General features: G+C 43.2%; 4 non-coding genes and 1 pseudogene across 4 annotated transcripts; all 5 read right to left on the reverse strand.

The window, feature by feature from the left end:
* Positions 1-3,127: 3,127 nt before the first annotated feature.
* LOC141223298 (U2 spliceosomal RNA) lies at positions 3,128-3,318 on the reverse strand. Its single transcript, XR_012290929.1, has one exon. It is a non-coding gene; the product is annotated as a U2 spliceosomal RNA (small nuclear RNA).
* A 1,115-nt stretch (positions 3,319-4,433) lies between these two features.
* Positions 4,434-4,624, reverse strand: LOC141223299 (U2 spliceosomal RNA). Its single transcript, XR_012290930.1, has one exon. It is a non-coding gene; the product is annotated as a U2 spliceosomal RNA (small nuclear RNA).
* Positions 4,625-5,739: 1,115 nt separating this feature from the next.
* On the reverse strand, positions 5,740-5,937 carry LOC141223491 (U2 spliceosomal RNA). The gene has a single exon (XR_012291105.1). It is a non-coding gene; the product is annotated as a U2 spliceosomal RNA (small nuclear RNA).
* Positions 5,938-12,035: 6,098 nt separating this feature from the next.
* LOC141223386 (U2 spliceosomal RNA) lies at positions 12,036-12,226 on the reverse strand. Its single transcript, XR_012291014.1, has one exon. It is a non-coding gene; the product is annotated as a U2 spliceosomal RNA (small nuclear RNA).
* Positions 12,227-13,341: 1,115 nt separating this feature from the next.
* On the reverse strand, positions 13,342-13,563 carry LOC141223497 (U2 spliceosomal RNA; annotated as a pseudogene).
* Positions 13,564-14,988: the final 1,425 nt, after the last annotated feature.

Below are 14,988 nucleotides of genomic sequence, written 5' to 3' on the forward strand. Positions count from 1 at the left end.
TAACTCCAATAATGCTTTCCCAGACACATCCACATTCACTCTCCCCACATCACAGTTCATATCACCCACAATTACCACAGGTATTCTTCCTGGAACAAAAAGCTTAATTTTTTCAAATAAATTTTTGCGCTCATTTTTTTCAACTGGCGCATAAACATTAATAACACAAAACTTTACATTCTTGTATACAAAATTAGCAAGGATACATCTCCCCACCTCAATAACCAAATAATCACTCAAAACAACCTCCCTTCCTTTAACCAAAATACCCACACCATCATTCTTATTACATGCACTCCCCGACCACACAGACGCTCCATAAGACCATTCATCCCCTTTCACACCATCCACTACCCCACATTCTTGTAAACAAAAAATAGATGCATTTTGCATAGCTAAAAACTCAAAAATAGCAGCTCTTCTTACTTTACTTTTAAACACTCTTACGTTTTGGGACACTATGGTAAATCCCATAATACTTCTACTCCTTCACCAATTACACAAAGAAATAGCCTTTGGCCTAAACCAAAGCTCACAAGAGGACAAAAAGAAAAAACATTTACAATATTATATGGTGACACTATCCAGCACCACCACTATCCTCCTCCGCCATCAGAACAGAACAGCTGGTTTCCGACCCGCTGGCTTCACCAGCCACACTCCTCATTCTGGCAGTTCTGATCTTCCTCTGAGGCTCACTAAAATCTGCATCATCACTGCCCCCACCATCCTCCCTACGACTCTTCTTTGCACCCCTATCATCCTCCGAAGAAAAATCTTCAATGTTTTCAGGACCCGAAGGGTGTTCAGGACTGTCGGGTTCCGAGATTTGCACTTCACATCCTGTTGCGTCCATTGCCTCTCCAAAAGTCATCATCTCAGGCAGCTCTGCTTCCACCACTTTCCTAGATATTCTCGCAGACACTGCCTTTTTCTCCACCTTTGCCACTTCCCTCCAGAACTCCTTTTCTTCCCTCCGCTTCTTCCTCATTTCTTCAGCAGAAGAAGAACATGGTCTCAGGGACACCTCCTCTGGCGCCGTAGAGGGAGAGGCTCTACCAGTTTCCCGCCTCCTTCCCTCTCTCTCCTCCCTCTCCAATCTTTCCAGCACTTTCAGTGCGCTTGCCATCTGCCTCCTCTCCAGCTCCTCCTCCTTCTGTTCTTTATCAGAACGTCTAGGTGCACTCATAGGACAGTCCTTATACATGTGATCACTACTCCCACAGACATCACAGGACTTGGCCTCTGGACACTGGTTGGCCATATGCCCCTCCTTTCTGCAATTTCGGCAACACTGCCCTTTAAGGCATGTTACCATGGTATGTCCGAAAGAAAAGCATCTACGGCAAAACATGGGCTGGCCTGGGTAAAAGAGGAAACCTCTATGGCCTGCAACGGAAAAATTTGATGGAGGGTGTCTAAAGCCCCCCACACTGTCAGGATCCCTTTTCAATTTCACACGGAATTTATACTGACAGTTAAAGATTCCTAGACAATTGACTTGCTTCACTCCCTTCCGCACATATTCACAGTAGCGAGAGAGGAAGCACTCCAGCAGCTCAGGGTCTGTAAAAGGGTTATAGACAGTCACAGTCACCTCCTTTTCTTGCAGACCAAACAAAGGTTCCCATCTAACTCCTTCCAAGCAGGGGTCACTAGAGTGACCACGGAGCCATTCAAAGACATTAAGGCAAACATCCTGGTCCATAAAGGTAACGTCATAATTACCTTGACGTGAAAATTCGTTGACACTGAAGATCTCAGAACGTCTTGCTCCAGCTTTGCCTTCAACGATGTCTTGGACAATGAAAACCACGTTGTTCTTGTTCTGGTCAGATGGATCCACGGACAAACGGATGGTGTTCTTCACAAAAGACATCTTGGATTCTGTCGGTATGGAATACCACAGGAAAAAGCAGAAAATCCTCCACAAAAGGGTCCGGATTCCTCCAGGAGACTCGCACCAATCAAGGTACAGTCATACGATCTTAGCCAAAAGGCCGAGAAGCGATAACCAGAATTGGTTTCAAACTACGGAGCCACCCAAAGATCCTGAAAATTCCATTTGTGGAGATGAGCTCCTGGACTCCCGTTAAGAAGACATGTTGTCAACCTCTAGATCCCTTACATGCCTGCACTTTTCGGCTTGCTGCTGCTGCAATCCACGCGTTTTAGATCTGCATAACTCCACCTCTTTAAACACAGCACCTTCACCCCCTGCTGTTCCCACCCGCCTCAACACCGTTGGAAGGGAGGAGAACCAATTAAGGCGGGGGGTGGGGTGGAACGAGCAGCTGTCTACCCTTAGCAGGAGGGCTCCTGATTACATACCTCTCCTGCTGCTGCTGCTGCTGGCTGTCCAGCAGCAGACTGAAGGTGGCTGCTGCTGTGCACAGGTATATAAAGGCTCAGAGCCTATTATGACACGCGCAGCCAGCGTTCCATTGCCACATTCCATCTACTGCAGGCAGGATACCTGGCTGGCTGAATGTCGCTGAGAAGCTCACAGAGACCGCCATAAGCAACAGTTTAACAGAATGCCACAGACTAATCAACCAAACTTTTTGGGTTGGGTTCTCTTTTATAGTCTGCAGGCATTAAATGAAAGAAGTCAGTGTTCCAGCAGAAGGAGACAACGTTTCAGAAAAGGCATTGTAGCAAACCAAAAAAAAAATTTTAAGCGCAGCAGAGTAACCAGCGCACATACCTGTTAGCTCAGGTGAGTTTAAAAGGCTGCTGTTGATAACAAGGGCATTTGCTAAATAGATGGTGTGTGTGCAACAATATACTGAAAGGTCAATTATATTGTGCAGCTTATCTCACCACCTGTAGTTATTTAGGTGAAAGCTCCAAAATGCTTGCCTAATATGTCTGTTTATCCAAAAGGAAGTAAAAAGGGAGAGCTAGAAAGATAGCATTGCATCACATTACATGGCAATGCAATGCACAGTTGCTGAAGTTGAGCCAAAATGAGCTTGTAATCTGGCTTCTGCAACTTTGAACATGAAAAATCCAATGAGGAGAAGAAAAGCAAAGCCAAAGAGTCCATCCCAAAATCCGACAAACAAGCAAAATGAACAAAAAACATTGTATTCAATTCTTTCTGATTTTAGAAACTGCATTAAAGAAGGGGTGCACCGGTCCTGGAGATACTGCAATACCAGGTCAATGCGTGGAGTGGACAGAGCAAGCTCTTTTTCCATCTCCCTGTTCTAAAAATCCATTTAATATATGGTCCCCAGATAGGGGACGTATCAGATATTAAACTGATAAGAACAGATACTACACTTGATCTTAGCCAAAAGGCCGAGAAGCGATAACCAGAATTGGTTTCAAACTACGGAGCCACCCAAGGATCCTGAAAAGTCCATTTGTGGAGATGAGCTCCTGGACTCCCGTTAAGAAGACATGTTGTCAACCTCTAGATCCCTTACATGCCTGCACTTTTCGGCTTGCTGCTGCTGCAATCCACGCGTTTTAGATCTGCATAACTCCACCTCTTTAAACACAGCACCTTCACCCCCTGCTGTTCCCACCCGCCTCAACACCGTTGGAAGGGAGGAGAACCAATTAAGGCGGGGGGTGGGGTGGAACGAGCAGCTGTCTACCCTTAGCAGGAGGGCTCCTGATTACATACCTCTCCTGCTGCTGCTGCTGCTGGCTGTCCAGCAGCAGACTGAAGGTGGCTGCTGCTGTGCACAGGTATATAAAGGCTCAGAGCCTATTATGACACGCGCAGCCAGCGTTCCATTGCCACATTCCATCTACTGCAGGCAGGATACCTGGCTGGCTGAATGTCGCTGAGAAGCTCACAGAGACCGCCATAAGCAACAGTTTAACAGAATGCCACAGACTAATCAACCAAACTTTTTGGGTTGGGTTCTCTTTTATAGTCTGCAGGCATTAAATGAAAGAAGTCAGTGTTCCAGCAGAAGGAGACAACGTTTCAGAAAAGGCTTTGTAGCAAACCAAAAAAGAAATTTTAAGCGCAGCAGAGTAACCAGCGCACATACCTGTTAGCTCAGGTGAGTTTAAAAGGCTGCTGTTGATAACAAGGGCATTTGCTAAATAGATGGTGTGTGTGCAACAATATACTGAAAGGTCAATTATATTGTGCAGCTTATCTCACCACCTGTAGTTATTTAGGTGAAAGCTCCAAAATGCTTGCCTAATATGTCTGTTTATCCAAAAGGAAGTAAAAAGGGAGAGCTAGAAAGATAGCATTGCATCACATTACATGGCAATGCAATGCACAGTTGCTGAAGTTGAACCAAAATGAGCTTGTAATCTGGCTTCTGCAACTTTGAACATGAAAAATCCAATGAGGAGAAGAAAAGCAAAGCCAAAGAGTCCATCCCAAAATCCGACAAACAAGCAAAATGAACAAAAAACATTGTATTCAATTCTTTCTGATTTTAGAAACTGCATTAAAGAAGGGGTGCACCGGTCCTGGAGATACTGCAATACCAGGTCAATGCGTGGAGTGGACAGAGCAAGCTCTTTTTCCATCTCCCTGTTCTAAAAATCCATTTAATATATGGTCCCCAGATAGGGGACGTATCAGATATTAAACTGATAAGAACAGATACTACACTTGATCTTAGCCAAAAGGCCGAGAAGCGATAACCAGAATTGGTTTCAAACTACGGAGCCACCCAAGGATCCTGAAAAGTCCATTTGTGGAGATGAGCTCCTGGACTCCCGTTAAGAAGACATGTTGTCAACCTCTAGATCCCTTACATGCCTGCACTTTTCGGCTTGCTGCTGCTGCAATCCACGCGTTTTAGATCTGCATAACTCCACCTCTTTAAACACAGCACCTTCACCCCCTGCTGTTCCCACCCGCCTCAACACCGTTGGAAGGGAGGAGAACCAATTAAGGCGGGGGGTGGGGTGGAACGAGCAGCTGTCTACCCTTAGCAGGAGGGCTCCTGATTACATACCTCTCCTGCTGCTGCTGCTGCTGGCTGTCCAGCAGCAGACTGAAGGTGGCTGCTGCTGTGCACAGGTATATAAAGGCTCAGAGCCTATTATGACACGCGCAGCCAGCGTTCCATTGCCACATTCCATCTACTGCAGGCAGGATACCTGGCTGGCTGAATGTCGCTGAGAAGCTCACAGAGACCGCCATAAGCAACAGTTTAACAGAATGCCACAGACTAATCAACCAAACTTTTTGGGTTGGGTTCTCTTTTATAGTCTGCAGGCATTAAATGAAAGAAGTCAGTGTTCCAGCAGAAGGAGACAACGTTTCAGAAAAGGCATTGTAGCAAACCAAAAAAGAAATTTTAAGCGCAGCAGAGTAACCAGCGCACATACCTGTTAGCTCAGGTGAGTTTAAAAGGCTGCTGTTGATAACAAGGGCATTTGCTAAATAGATGGTGTGTGTGCAACAATATACTGAAAGGTCAATTATATTGTGCAGCTTATCTCACCACCTGTAGTTATTTAGGTGAAAGCTCCAAAATGCTTGCCTAATATGTCTGTTTATCCAAAAGCAAGTAAAAAGGGAGAGCTAGAAAGATAGCATTGCATCACATTACATGGCAATGCAATGCACAGTTGCTGAAGTTGAACCAAAATGAGCTTGTAATCTGGCTTCTGCAACTTTGAACATGAAAAATCCAATGAGGAGAAGAAAAGCAAAGCCAAAGAGTCCATCCCAAAATCCGACAAACAAGCAAAATGAACAAAAAACATTGAATTCAATTCTTTCTGATTTTAGAAACTGCATTAAAGAAGGGGTGCACCGGTCCTGGAGATACTGCAATACCAGGTCAATGCGTGGAGTGGACAGAGCAAGCTCTTTTTCCATCTCCCTGTTCTAAAAATCCATTTAATATATGGTCCCCAGATAGGGGACGTATCAGATATTAAACTGATAAGAACAGATTTTTTTTTTTTTTTTTTTTTTTTTTACCATTCAGTAAAATTTTTCAAGCAACAATCAATAGTATAAAAACTCATACTACGTTGCCCAGTCTTACAGCATAATGGTACTTTCTTTATTTCATATTTATAACTTTATACTGAAACAATTGTAATACCTTTTGAATGGACAAAAAACTGTAAAACATACCATTATCATAAAAAAAGACAGATCACAACACTTAAACAAGGACTTACTGGTACTTTACCAGTGACCTCCATTTTTTGACTTTCCAAAAACCTTCTGAATCAAAGCCACCACCGCCACGGCTGTCCCATAAATAAACTATGTATAACCTTGACAAAACCATCCTAACACAATTATTAACTGAGATTATTTTCCTTTTAAATAAACACAAATTCCTAACGTCCCACAGACTTTCTATTACACATGCCATTATCAACCACAACAATCTCTCTTTCACCCGGCTACTTGCACCCATCCCAAACATTACCACTCTCCAATTTATAAAATTCACGCCCGCTAGTTCCTTGCATAAACCACCCACTCCCTTCCAAACACTCTGAGCATAATCACAATTCCAAACCAAATGCATAACAGTTTCACTCGCCCCACATCCATCCCTCGGACATACCTCTGTTCTAATCAGATCCCTCCTCTTCTGTACCTCTCTCACAGGCAAAATCTCATGCAAACTCATCCATACGATATCACGCTGCCTATTCGATATTCCTTTTATACTCAGGTTCCTCCATACACACAACGCTTCACTCGATCTCAAGCCCCTAATGTTACATTCAAACTCTCTAACACGCATCCTTCTCCTTACATTCCTTATCACTTTGAAATCACCCATAGGAACATCCAACAAATCATGCTTGACAACAAATTTTTCAACAAACTCATACCACACTGGACATTTAAACGAAACAGGCACTCTTGCATCCCTTCTCATCCATTTCAACCCAAACAACATCCATCCAGCCATATATTTAATCATAAAAGCCGTCTTGTTATCCCTACCTAACAGAACAACCACTGTTTTAATATAATTTAAACCAAGACAAATTTCAAAATTTGGGAAATCCATTCCCCCATGTTCACGTAACTTACACAAATATTCCCTTTTAAGTTTTTCCATCTTACTTCCCCAATAAAACATAAAAATTAGCTTCTCAATCCGCCTAAAACCCCTATAAGGGGCTGGAAAAACCACGGACACAAAAAGTAACATAGGAAGAATCACTGACTTAATAATAAGGACTTTGCCTGACAATGTCAAGTCCCGCAACCTCCAAAAATTTAACTTCTGTTCAATCCTCTTACCGCATTCATCCCAACTCTCATTCCCTTTCAGATCTTTGTTAAACCACACCCCCAGAACCTTAATAGCACCTTCTTCACATATCACACCATCCATCCTAACACTCGAATCCCCAAAACACTTAAAGCTACACTTCCCCCAATTCACCTTAAAACCAGATGCACCACAAAAGAAATCTAAAAGCAACCTTGCTCGATTCATAGCAGCCATATTATCACTCACCACAACAACATCGTCCATATACCCCATTACCTTTACAGTCTTTCCACCACTCCCTGGGATTAGAAGACCATTCATCACTTTCTCTTTCCGAATCATGCACAACAGGGGCTCAATCACACTTATAAACAGGACAGGGGACAACGGACACCCCTGCCTGACCCCTGATTTTATGCACACCTTCTCACTCAAACATCCATTCACTAACACTTCACTCACCACACCATCATACAAACACCTTATCGCCTTCACAAAAACACTAGGAAAACCCATCCTAACTAACACCTCAAACATAAACGCATGCGACACTCTATCAAAAGCTTTCTCAAAATCCACACAAAAAACCATACATTTCCCCTTCCTAAACATACAATCTCCAATTACGTCCCTCAACAACAAGAGGTTATCAGTCATACACCTACCTGGCACCGCGCACACTTGATCAACACCAACCACACTTCCAATCACCCCACGCATACGGTTAGCCAGAATTTTGCTAAAGACTTTGTAATCTGCATTGAGTAATGTAATCGGCCTCCAATTACGCAAATTCTTTTTCTCACCCTTCTTATATAGTAAAACAACTACTCCTTCTTTCATGGAATTACAAAGTACACCATTCATCCACATATATTGACATACCTCCACAAAATCAACACCAATCACATCCCATGCTTTTACATAAAACTCCACAGGCAACCCATCTTTCCCAGGTGTTTTATTCTTTTTCGCACCATCCACCGCCTTTTTAACCTCATCAAAAACAATATCCTCACTCAAACACTCACGTTCCCCTGATTCAAGCTGACTCTCCAACATACCTAACACATGCTCTTTCAAACCCCCATCCACCCATTTAGACTCAAATAAACTACTATAGAAACTATGTACCTCATCCAACACTTCCATTCCAACCACAGTCATACCATTATCATTTTCAACCTCATCCAACTCATCTTTCTTACTGCACATTTTTTTAAAAAAGTACCTCGTACACTTCTCATCCATATCCAAATGCTCAACTCTCGTCCTAAAAATAATTTCCTTCCCACGCTTTTCCAAAACACGCTTCATCTCATCTCTCGCTCCTCTGAGTTGATCACTAACATCAATTCCTTTCATACTCATTTTATGTAACCACTCAATCCTCATATTTAAATCTTTAAATCTGCCTCTTTCAATTGCTGCTTTTTTATAACCCCACCTCCTAAAAAAATTCTTAATTTCCACTTTCACCCAATCCCACCATACAGTCACATCCACAAAATTATTTTTCCTAGACCTCCACCATTCATACTTACTTTCGAAGTCTCTCATAACCCTAACATCCTCTAACAACCTAACATTTAGCTTCCATACCCCAACACCATGCACCATTTTTTTATCACCTTCAAACATACCCCACAAACATTCATGGTCTGTGAAAGAAAAAACATGCTGTTTAAAAAATTTACACACCAAACCTCTATTTCTATACAGCATGCGGTCAATCCTGGACACTATTCCTCCCCTATCAGCTCTATATGTGGCCGGTGGTGGCTTACTCAAAAATTCCGCTGCATCTAAAAAAGAAAAATCAGATGTAATTTGATTAAGGACCTTACCCGTGACATCAATTTCCCCTTCAGAAACACAATTGAAATCACCAACTAATAATATTGGAATCCTTCCAGGCAAAAAAAAAACGTATTTTCTCTAATAGTGCTAACCTATCCCCTTTGTTAATTGGACAATACACGTTAACAATTTTCACCCTCCACCCTCTCCCCTTAACCACTGCCATTATACAACGACCTGGCTCCACCACCATATAATTTTCAAAACTTAAATCCCTATTCCCCAACAAAATCCCCACACCATCATTTTTGTTTGTCATTGAACCTGACCAAATGCTATGCCCATATACCCAGTCCTTTTCAGGAGGTGACTCTTCAATTCCGCACTCTTGCAGACAGTAGATATTTGCTCCAAGATTTTTTAGTTCTTCCAGTATAGCCAATCTTCTAGGCTTAGATTTTATAAGCCTTACATTTACTGACAGTACACTACAGCCCACGTTGGAGCCCATTTTTTAACCATATTTGGTAAAAAAGAACATACCCCCCACCGAAGAGTCAACCTTTCTCGTCTTGAAACTCGATTCCTGATGTTAAGCACAGAATGCTGGCCCCCTCCTCCAAAAAAGACCTCCTAGGAGAGGCACTGTAGCTCTCGGGATAGCTCCTATCACTTAAGGGGCTGATGCTCCCAATACTGGCAGGTGAAATATCTGGTCGGAACTTCTTTGCAGAAGACACATCAGAGTCCTCATCAGGGGGCCTCACCACAGCCCCGGTGAAGTCACCCTGGCCACCACCACCTTCTTGAATGGCCTCTGAGCTTTCCAAAGCCAACACCGGCGTTGTGGAGAGTGAACCGCTCACTTCTCCCTCACCACTCACATCAAGCAGAATTGACATATCTGCAGGCTCCATCTCAACAGCGCTTCCACCAGCAGGATCAGGTGCTTCCTCCATCACTTCCATGAAGTCCCTTACTGCCTCAATCGCCTCACCAATAGTGGCGGCAGTACTAGGACGTGGGGACACGGCCTCTGCATATGACCTGGAACGATGGGGACAGTCCTTGAAAGCGTGTCCCTCCTCCCCACACGCATTACAGACCATGGAGTTAGTACATTCCATTGCCAGATGACCCTCTTTATTGCATTTCCCACAAAACTTCTCCACCGTGCAGTCCTCTTGGTAGTGTCCAAAGGATTTACACTTCCTGCAAAAACGCGGAGCACCGGGAAAATACATATACCCTCTATCCCTCCCGATGGCAAAACTGAGGGGAGGGTAGTGGATACCCCCAGGTCCCTGGGGGTCTTCCTGGAACCGTACAAAAAACTTGTGTTTGCCAGTCCACAAGCCCACCTCATTCCTCACCTTGTGTGAGTAGGACACATAGCTGCAATGACGGTTCAGGAATCTAGTAATGTCCTCCACATCCACAAGGGGGTTGTGCATAAACACAACAACTGGCACTTCCCCCTTAGTATACAATACCGTGAATGTAAGCCCTTCAAGAGCCGGATGATCCAAGGCTTGCTGATCCTTTAGAGTCTTGAAAAGATTCTGGCAAGCTGCCATACGATCAAGGACCAAAACGTACCGGCCATTCTTTGGGAACTCCTGTAGACAAATGATGTCTCCACGACCAACATTCAAAATCTTGAAGATGACGACTTCCACCAAGAACCGCAGGTTAAAGAAATTCCTCCTTGACTCCTCAATATCAATGCGAAAAGCATTTTTGACCCGAATATCATCGGTCCCGGCATAGCGAATCTTGACGCCCATTATCACCTCTCGTTTCCTCTGGACCCCCCCCAATAGCAGCAGGCAGCTTAAGCCACCTAAGTGGCGATGCTGCAAGGCCGAGGGGGAGACACTCTAGGATCCTTCTGACCAGATACAAGATCTTAGCCAAAAGGCCGAGAAGCGATAACCAGAATTGGTTTCAAACTACGGAGCCACCCAAGGATCCTGAAAAGTCCATTTGTGGAGATGAGCTCCTGGACTCCCATTAAGAAGACATGTTGTCAACCTCTAGATCCCTTACATGCCTGCACTTTTCGGCTTGCTGCTTCTGCAATCCACGCGTTTTAGATCTGCATAACTCCACCTCTTTAAACACAGCACCTTCACCCCCTGCTGTTCCCACCCGCCTCAACACCGTTGGAAGGGAGGAGAACCAATTAAGGCGGGGGGTGGGGTGGAACGAGCAGCTGTCTACCCTTAGCAGGAGGGCTCCTGATTACATACCTCTCCTGCTGCTGCTGCTGGCTGTCCAGCAGCAGACTGAAGGTGGCTGCTGCTGTGCACAGGTATATAAAGGCTCAGAGCCTATTATGACACGCGCAGCCAGCGTTCCAATGCCACATTCCATCTACTGCAGGCAGGATACCTGGCTGGCTGAATGTCGCTGAGAAGCTCACAGAGACCGCCATAAGCAACAGTTTAACAGAATGCCACAGACTAATCAACCAAACTTTTTGGGTTGGGTTCTCTTTTATAGTCTGCAGGCATTAAATGAAAGAAGTCAGTGTTCCAGCAGAAGGAGACAATGTTTCAGAAAAGGCATTGTAGCAAACCAAAAAAGAAATTTTAAGCGCAGCAGAGTAACCAGCGCACATACCTGTTAGCTCAGGTGAGTTTAAAAGGCTGCTGTTGATAACAAGGGCATTTGCTAAATAGATGGTGTGTGTGCAACAATATACTGAAAGGTCAATTATATTGTGCAGCTTATCTCACCACCTGTAGTTATTTAGGTGAAAGCTCCAAAATGCTTGCCTAATATGTCTGTTTATCCAAAAGGAAGTAAAAAGGGAGAGCTAGAAAGATAGCATTGCATCACATTACATGGCAATGCAATGCACAGTTGCTGAAGTTGAACCAAAATGAGCTTGTAATCTGGCTTCTGCAACTTTGAACATGAAAAATCCAATGAGGAGAAGAAAAGCAAAGCCAAAGAGTCCATCTCAAAATCCGACAAACAAGCAAAATGAACAAAAAACATTGAATTCAATTCTTTCTGATTTTAGAAACTGCATTAAAGAAGGGGTGCACCGGTCCTGGAGATACTGCAATACCAGGTCAATGCGTGGAGTGGACAGAGCAAGCTCTTTTTCCATCTCCCTGTTCTAAAAATCCATTTAATATATGGTCCCCAGATAGGGGATGTATCAGATATTAAACTGATAAGAACAGATACTACACTTGATCTTAGCCAAAAGGCCGAGAAGCGATAACCAGAATTGGTTTCAAACTACGGAGCCACCCAAGGATCCTGAAAAGTCCATTTGTGGAGATGAGCTCCTGGACTCCCGTTAAGAAGACATGTTGTCAACCTCTAGATCCCTTACATGCCTGCACTTTTCGGCTTGCTGCTGCTGCAATCCACGCGTTTTAGATCTGCATAACTCCACCTCTTTAAACACAGCACCTTCACCCCCTGCTGTTCCCACCCGCCTCAACACCGTTGGAAGGGAGGAGAACCAATTAAGGCGGGGGGTGGGGTGGAACGAGCAGCTGTCTACCCTTAGCAGGAGGGCTCCTGATTACATACCTCTCCTGCTGCTGCTGCTGCTGGCTGTCCAGCAGCAGACTGAAGGTGGCTGCTGCTGTGCACAGGTATATAAAGGCTCAGAGCCTATTATGACACGCGCAGCCAGCGTTCCATTGCCACATTCCATCTACTGCAGGCAGGATACCTGGCTGGCTGAATGTCGCTGAGAAGCTCACAGAGACCGCCATAAGCAACAGTTTAACAGAATGCCACAGACTAATCAACCAAACTTTTTGGGTTGGGTTCTCTTTTATAGTCTGCAGGCATTAAATGAAAGAAGTCAGTGTTCCAGCAGAAGGAGACAACGTTTCAGAAAAGGCATTGTAGCAAACCAAAAAAGAAATTTTAAGCGCAGCAGAGTAACCAGCGCACATACCTGTTAGCTCAGGTGAGTTTAAAAGGCTGCTGTTGATAACAAGGGCATTTGCTAAATAGATGGTGTGTGTGCAACAATATACTGAAAGGTCAATTATATTGTGCAGCTTATCTCACCACCTGTAGTTATTTAGGTGAAAGCTCCAAAATGCTTGCCTAATATGTCTGTTTATCCAAAAGGAAGTAAAAAGGGAGAGCTAGAAAGATAGCATTGCATCACATTACATGGCAATGCAATGCACAGTTGCTGAAGTTGAACCAAAATGAGCTTGTAATCTGGCTTCTGCAACTTTGAACATGAAAAATCCAATGAGGAGAAGAAAAGCAAAGCCAAAGAGTCCATCCCAAAATCCGACAAACAAGCAAAATGAACAAAAAACATTGAATTCAATTCTTTCTGATTTTAGAAACTGCATTAAAGAAGGGGTGCACCGGTCCTGGAGATACTGCAATACCAGGTCAATGCGTGGAGTGGACAGAGCAAGCTCTTTTTCCATCTCCCTGTTCTAAAAATCCATTTAATATATGGTCCCCAGATAGGGGACGTATCAGATATTAAACTGATAAGAACAGATTTTTTTTTTTTTTTTTTTTTTTTTTTTTTTTTAAAACCACTCAGGTTTAGATATAAGCAAACAGTTAACCAGACTTCGTCATAAGTTATACTGCCACTTCATAAACATCATTGTGGTTTCTTTATTAAAGTATTATTCAACAAAAATACAAACAAGTAATCCTATGCCAGAGACATTTCCAGAAAAAATATCAACGGTATTTAACCATATCCTGCCACTTAAGGTATTTCCACACACCTTCAGAATCTGTTCCACCACCACCACCTTCTCTTGTATCCCACAAATAGATTACATATAGTCTTGCTAAGATCAACCTAATACAATCATTTACTGTTAAATTTACTCTTTTAAACACACACAAATTTCTCACATCCCACAAGCTCTCCTGCACACACACCATAATAAACCACATCATCCTTTCTAGGCCACGACGACTAGCACCAAAACCAAACATAGCCACTCTCCAATCAATAAACTTCACACCAGCAACCCCTTTACACAGTCCACCCACACCTTTCCACACATCATACGCAAAATTACAATCCCACATAAGGTGCCTCACCGTCTCATTCGCTCCACAACCATCCCTTGGACATACTGCAGATCTTATGAGATCTCTTTTCTTCTGAAAATCCCTCACTGGCAAAATATTATGAAGGCCCATCCATACTATATCTCGCTGTCTATTCGACACACCTTGAATGCTTAACTTCTTCCATACCCGCGCAACTTCCATAGAACGCAATCCCACCACATTACTCTCACACTCATTCACACACATCTTCCCCATCACCTTCTTAACCAACATAAAGTCTTTCATTGCAACTGCTAACAAATCATTCTTCCTCACAAACTTCTCAATCAAACCATACCACTCAGGACACTTAAAAGCAACAGGCACATTCTTATCACGCTTCACCCAATTCAGACCATACAGCATCCATCCAGCCAAATACTTACACATAAATGCCCCTTTATTATTCTTCCCAATCAAAATGACCGTAGTCTTAATAAAATGCAATGTTAGAAACACTTCAATATTCGGAAACTTCAGTCCCCCATACAAATATTGCTTAAACAAAATCTCTCTCTTAAGTCTTTCCATCCTACTGCCCCAAAAAAACACAAAAATTAGTTTCTCCACTTTTTTAATTTTCCTATAGGGCACTGGAAAAATACAAGAAACATAAAGCAAAATAGGGAGAATAACAGCCTTAATAATAAGAACCTTCCCTACCAAAGACAAAGAACGTAACTTCCAAAAATTCATCTTCCGCACAATCCGCTCACCACATTCATCCCAACTCTCATAACCTTTCAAATCATCATTAAAAAAAACTCCCAACACTTTAATTGCACCATCCACACCAGCCACACCATCCATCTTAATCCTATTGTCACCAAAACATTTAAACATGCATTTGTTCCAATTCACACGAAACGCTGACGCGCCACAAAAAAAATTCAACAACAATTTTACTCTCTCCATAGAG

This window comes from Phyllobates terribilis, unplaced genomic scaffold, assembly GCF_046119375.1.
Source record: "Phyllobates terribilis strain yellow unplaced genomic scaffold, ASM4611937v1 Scaffold_376__1_contigs__length_1858288, whole genome shotgun sequence".
Taxonomy (NCBI): domain Eukaryota; kingdom Metazoa; phylum Chordata; class Amphibia; order Anura; family Dendrobatidae; genus Phyllobates; species Phyllobates terribilis.